We start from the raw sequence: 6,838 nt of genomic DNA, 5'->3' as shown, positions 1-6,838 counted from the left end.
AGGAGACTTAAAAATCCCTCCCTGACACTTACCCTGACGGTGGTAAGGGTATACAATATACATCTACATATTAGCGACATTTCACGGGAGGTTTAATACATTATGTTAGTATTTTAGCCTTAATTAATACATGCTAACTAACGGCTTAGAGAATATTGAAAACTTAAAAAAAAAAAGCTAAAAGTTTTAACCCATACATTGCATTCTGGCAGAGACACAGGTCAGTCAGGTGTCATGTTAGGTCTTGCTCGAGTTCATTATGTTTGGTTGCAATTAAATAACACTAAACTTCCTAGCGATTTGATCACACCTCGGACAATGCATTGCATCAGAAGCACACGTTAGATTTTATAAGGTAATGATTCTTGCTGTAAACAGAGCCAGCTCATGGGTAATATATATGACAACAACATTGCCCACATAGCTGTGTGCTGGATAATCATAAACAGCATGCATTACTTACCAACTGACGCCGGGGCAGGTCATGACGTGCGGGGCGGGGCAGGGCGGGGCGTCAGGGAGTGGACCTCCAGTATTGAAAAGTCATCCATTCAGCGCACGGTTTCTGTAGAATAGCACCATCCCCATTATAAAGGGCATCATATAGGTACTGACGAGAGCAGTAGTACCAATGAATCAAGGTACAGACGGAATACGAGAAATTTTTAAAGTAAATTCTCAGACGGGGTTAGATTAGGTTAGTTTCTTTTTTTATTAATAGTAAAGGAAGCAGTTCAAGGGTAACTATGCATGAACACAACAAAGCCCACACAGCTATAGGCTTGTGCAACCATCAACAGTGGTATGCATCTCTTACCAATTTATGCTGGGAGGTCATAACGCAGGGCAGGGTGGGTCGTCTCAGACATCGAAGAGTCAGTCATTTAGGAGTTTCTGGAAAATATAACCTTATAAATAATAACAGGCATCATATTTTTTTTTATCAGAAATGAGCAGTGTCATAAAAAATGGTAGGCAAAGCTAATATACATAACTACTACTCCCAAGGTTAGGTTAGAATTGTTTTGAATCTTACAGTAAATGAATACAAGTCATGGGTATATATAACATCACACCCCACATAGCTATGGACTGGAATATCCATTAAGAGCATGCGTTTCTTACCAATTTATGCCAGGGGGGCGGGCAGGTCATGATGGTGGGTTGGGGCGAGGCGGGGCATCTCAGGCATGTAGTGGTTCTGTAAAATATACCATATCCAAGGAATTACCAGACTTAAACCACTATTACACCAGCCCACCACTCACGACACACCACAAAAAATGTCCACATATGCAAACTAACCCCTCCTCCCAACCCAGCAGGGGGCTTCGTGGTGCAGTGGTTAGCACACTCGGCTCACAAACAAGAGAACCCGGGTTCGATTCCCACGACAGCCTTCCACGCCCGTGCACACGTAGATACATGAAACGAGTGCAGGAAAGATGTATTATAGCCGTGAAAAAGAAAAATATGTCACGGGTTAGGTTTCTGCCCTAAGCCCGCCACGAAAAATATAGATCCCTATTTTCTCTCAAACGAAGTCACTTAAGATAACGCCCGTAAGCCCATGTCAAGCTTCCACGCCCGTGCACACGTGGATATATGAAAAGAGTGCAGGAAAGATGTATTGTAGCCGTGAAAACGAAAAATATGTCACGGGTTAGGGTTCTGCCCCAAGCCCGCCACGAAAAATATATATCCTTATTTTCTCACAAACAAAGCTACTTACGATCACGCCCATAAGCCCACGACAGCCTTCCACGCCCGTGCACACGTGGATACATGAGACGAGTGCAGAAAAGATGTATTTTAGCCGTGAAAACGAAAAATATGTTACGGGGTACAAGTCAAACTGCCCGCCGAGAATATTTTACCTTGTTTTCTGCAATATTACATTATCTACGCTAACGCCAGTGTAGGCAAGCCTTTCCCCATCGACAGCGAATGCGTGGGGCGTTGTGGCGTCTCTTGCAAACGATAATTAGTGACACAACGTAAGAAAAAGCTGTCTGGACGGGGCTGGGCTCAGGTCAGCCCCGCCATGGCCCCCAAGGAAGCGGGTGTTAAGAATAGCTCCTAAGGGGGTAATTAACGCTTGACCTGGCACCTCACACACCTGCCGGCACACCTGTAAATTGTGTTGTAATAGTCCACGCCCCCCAGTGGTCAGTATTTGGGCACATTACCTGATAATGCACGAGGCATCTCTCCGCCGTTCGTCCATAATTAAGCAAACATTCGTGTCTTTCCCAAATCAACGGTAAAAATGGATATATGTCCCTCATATCTAAACGTACAGCAATTCTGATGACACCACTGGATTCGTCGTCATCTTTCACACATAATATTTGACGATTTCAAGCGGAATAATAAGTTTTAATTATTTTGTTACCCCGATAGTAAGGAAATAAACAATGAACCTGGGAGCAAAACTGTGACGTCAAGATCAGGATCTAGATATATAAAACTGCGAATAACGCTCTTAATATTCATTATAGAGTAAAACCAAGACCAGTTTTGATATCCTCGTCACATTCTGCATCAGGTGATACTTGTTCGTGCAGAATTAAGTAAACATTCGTGTTATCCCAAATCAACGGTAAAAATGCATATATGTCCCTTATTTCTAAACGTAGAGCAATTCTAATGACAACACTGGATTTGCCGTCATCTTCTACACATAATATTTGACGATTTCAAGCGGAATAATAAGTTTTAGTATTTTTGTTACCCCGATAGAAAAAAATAAACAATGAAACTGGGAGCAAAAACTGTGACCTCAAGATCAGGCTCTAGATATAGAAAACTGTGATATTTCTGGCTTAGTTTTTACTCTGAACTTTGCAAAGGGTACCTAATCGATGCAAAAAACTCCGACGAATCGAATGGTACACTCAGAATTGCTTTATAACAAAAAAATAGCGGATATATGTGCAAATAACTCTCAGAATCTTCGGTGATTTTTTTGATTTACATAAAAAAAAAACTTTAATTCCTTTTTTTTTTTATTTCCCAGAGGCATTTCATATTATGTAGAAAAGGATGAGGAAGCCGTTCATGGCCTGAAAGCAACGCTCCGGGCAAAATTAATGGTGTTTGGGGTATAGTCCCTTCTGCGAAAAACAAAGAGGAGGGGGGAGGAAGAGGAGAAGGAAGAGGAAGAGGAGGAAGAAGAGGAGGAAGTAGGAGGAATGGGGTGAGCGAGGAGGAGGAGGATGAGGATGAGGATGATGATGATGAGGAGGAGGAGGAAATGGATGTGGATGAAAAAGAGGAAGAGGAAGAGGAGGAGGAGGAGGAGGATGAGGAGGAGGAAGAGGAGGAAGAGGAGGAGGAGGAAGAAGAGAAGGAGGAGCAGAAGAAGGAGGAGGAGAGGAGGAGGAGGATTAAGAGAAGGAGGAGGAGGAGGAGGAGGAGGAGGAGGAGGAGGAGGAAGAAGAGAAGGAAGAGGAGGAGGAGGAGGAGGAGGAGGAAGAGGAGGAGGAGGAGGAGGAAGAGGAGGAAGAGGAGGAGGAAGAGGAGGAGGAAGAGGAGGAAGAGGAGGAAGAGGAGGAAGTGGATGGAGAAGAGGAAGAGGAGGAGGAAAAGGAGGAGGAGGAAGAGGAGGAAGACGAGGAGGAGGAAGAGGAGGACGAGGAGAAGGAGGAGGAGGAGAGGAGGAGAAGGAGGGGAAGAGGAGGAGGAGGAAGAGGAGGAAGAGGAGGAGGAGGAGGATTAGGAAGAGGAGGAGGAGGAGGAGGAGGAGGAGGAGGAGGAGGAGGAGGAGGAGGAGGAGGAGGAGGAGGAGGAGGAGGAGGAGGAGGAGGAGGAGGAGGAGGAAGAGGAAGAAGAGGAAGAGGAGGAGGAAGAGGAGGAGGAAGAGGAGGAAGAGGAGGAAGTGGATGGAGAAGAGGAAGAGGAGGAGGAAAAGGAGGAGGAGGAAGAGGAGGAAGACGAGGAGGAGGAAGAGGAGGAGGAGGAGAAGGAGGAGGAGGAGAGGAGGAGAAGGAGGGGGAAGAAGAGGAGGAGGAGTAAGAAGAGGAGGAAGAGGAGGAGGAGGAGGATTAGGAAGAGGAGGAGGAGGAGGAGGAAGAGGAGGAGGAGGAGGAGGAGGAGGAGGAAGAGAAGGAGGAGGAGGAGGAGGAGGAGGAGGAGGAGGAGGAGGAGGAAGAGGAGGAGGAAGAGGAGGAAGAGGAAGAGGGGGAATAAGAGTAGTGACTCCCGCCGGGCGGGAGTCACTACACCCCTGTTAGGGTAGCCAAAATATGTACTCCCGGCCGGCCGTCCAAACCCAGCGTTTAGAAAAATGCTCGGCCGGCCGGGAGCACAACAACTAGGGACCTATCTCTTAGGGTCCGTCCCACCCGCCACATTAGAGCCCCCGGCCAGCCGCGCGCGGAGAGCTTATAGGTGCAAAGACCGTTACCCGACACAGAGCACACGCCCACCCACCACCTTCAATCTCGCGTTTAGGCCGAGATCAATGGTCACGAGCGAAGCGCGCTAAAAAGTTTTTTTTTCAAAATGACATTACGAAGCTTGGGAGCGCTTCACAAAAATAAAACCAACTGCATTACACGCAAAATTAAAAGCTCTTTCAAGGAAAAAAAAAAATACTTACTTCAACACTTTACCGAGATATCGTGAGTTGAAGTCAAAACAAAAAATCGCGCAACCAATAAACTCGCATTTTCACAGACAAGGAACAAAAATACAAAGAAAACTCTTCTATAACAAAAGAAGCGGAAAACAATCACCTAATTAGCGCAACAGACAGAAACTTCATACACAAATTTTAAACATCACAATAAAAAAAAAAAAATACGATTTCTTCAAAAAACATTAACTTTTAACAACTTACCTCCATAACTACGAGACTTTTCTACGTTTTTTTAACGCCATCTTAAAGAACACATCATTAGCTACAAGACACAACTTTCAAATTTACTATAGGACGTATACTTCAGGAGTTACGCTTCACAGAAAAACGACAAAAAAAAGGACAATTTTCTAAACGCTGGGTTTGGCCGGCCGGCCGAGAGCACACATTTTGGCTGCCCTAAAAGGGGTGTAGTGACTCCCGCCGGGCGGGAGTCACTACACCCCTGTTAGGAAGAGGAGGAAGAGGAGAAGGATGAGGAGGAAGAGGAAGAGGAGGAAGAGGAGGAGGAGGAGGAGGAGGAAGAGAAAGTAGTTGAAGAAGAGGAAGAGGAGGAGGAAGAGGAGGAGGAAGAGGAGGAGGAAGAGGAAGAGGAGGAAGAAAATAAGGAGGTAGTATGAATGAGGGGAGGAAGGAGGAAGGAGGAGGAGGAAGAGGAGGAGGAGGCGGAGGAGGAAGAGGAGGAGGAGGAGGAGGAGGAGGAGGAAGAGGAGGAGGAGGAAGAGGAGGAAGAGGAAGAGGGGGAATAAGAGGAGGAGGAAGAGGAGGAGGAGGAGGAGGAGAAGGAAGAGGAGGAGGAGGAGGAGTAGGAAGAAAGGAAGGAGGAGGAAGAAAAGAAGAAGGAGGAGGAGGAGGAAGAAGAGAAGAAGGAGGAGGCGGAGGAGGATGAGGAGGAGGATAAGGAAGAAGAGATGGAGGAGGAGGAGGAGGAGGAGGAGGAGGAGGAGGAAGAAGAGAAGAAGGAGGCCGTGGTGAACACGTATCACAAGTCCAGCATATGATCAGGCCATGGTGAATCCATATCACGAGTCTAGCACATGATGAAGCCGTGGTGAATACATATGACGAGTCCAGCACATGATCGGGCCATGGTGAATCCATATCACGAGTCTAGTACATGATCAGGCCGTGGTGAACACATATCATGAGTCCAGGACATGATCAGGCCGTGGTGAACACATATGACGAGTCCAGCACAGGATCGGGCCATGGTGAACCCATATCACGAGTCTAGTACATGATCAGGCCGTGGTGAACACATATGACGAGTCCAGCACATGATCAGGCCGTGGTGAGCATATATGACGAGTCCAGCGCATGATCAGGCCGTGGTGAATACATATCACGAGTCCAGCACAGGATCATGCCGTGGTGAATACATATCACGAGTCCAGCACAGGATCAGGCCGTGGTGAACACATTCATGAGTCCAGCACATGATCGGGCCATGGTTAATACATACCACGAGTCTAGCACACGACCGGGCAGTGGTGAACAGATATCACGAGTCCAGCACATGATGAGGGAGTGGTAAGCTCTTACCACGAGTCCAGGACATGATCATTCCGTGGTGAACTCATACCACGAGTCTAGCACTTGATGAGTCCGTGGTTATCTCATACCACGAGTCTAGCACATGATCGGGCCATGGTGACTATATATCACGAGTCTAGCACATGATCAGGCCGTGGTTAACTCATAGCACGAGTGTAGCACATGATCAGGCCGTGGTTAAGTCATACCACGAGTGTAGCACATGATCAGGCCGTGGTGAACTCATAGCACGAGTGTAGCACATGATCAGGCCGTGGTTAAGTCATATCACGAGTTGAGCACATGATCAGGCCGTGGTGAACTCATAACACGAGTGTAGTACATGATCAGGCCGTGGTTAAGTCATATCACGAGTTGAGCACATGATCAGGCCGTGGTGAACTCATAGCACGAGTGTAGCACATGATCAGGCCGTGGTTAAGTCATACCACGAGTGTAGCACATGATCAGGCCGTGGTGATTACGTATGACGAGTGTAGCACATGATCAGGCCTTGGTGAATACATATTATGAGTCTAGCACATGATCAGGCCGTGGTAAATACGAATTCCAGCTACTCCCATTAGCCCCCCACCATAACCGTTAACCCCCGCCCCTTTTAATTATCAGCACGCAATTTACTGAGCCCATTTACCCTTTATT

At 46.9% G+C, this 6,838-nt stretch overlaps 1 long non-coding RNA gene across 2 annotated transcripts in view; it reads right to left on the bottom strand.

Moving 5' to 3' along the window:
* Window positions 1-462: 462 nt before the first annotated feature.
* The window catches only part of LOC126993175 (uncharacterized), an 11,787-nt gene continuing 5,411 nt past the window's right edge, over window positions 463-6,838 (bottom strand). The window contains exons 1-3 of one of the 2 annotated variants that reach the window (XR_007747493.1): window positions 1,126-1,201; window positions 818-894; window positions 463-565 (exon numbers count right to left, since the gene is read on the bottom strand). This is a non-coding gene — a long non-coding RNA (uncharacterized LOC126993175). Of the gene's footprint in view, window positions 566-817; window positions 895-1,125; window positions 1,202-6,838 lie in introns of those variants that run through there. The other variant, XR_007747492.1, reaches the window with a different exon arrangement.

Source organism: Eriocheir sinensis, unplaced genomic scaffold (assembly GCF_024679095.1).
Source record: "Eriocheir sinensis breed Jianghai 21 unplaced genomic scaffold, ASM2467909v1 Scaffold576, whole genome shotgun sequence".
Taxonomy (NCBI): domain Eukaryota; kingdom Metazoa; phylum Arthropoda; class Malacostraca; order Decapoda; family Varunidae; genus Eriocheir; species Eriocheir sinensis.
Note: the sequence above shows the minus strand (reverse complement) of the source record. Positions and strands in the feature narration are given on the sequence as shown.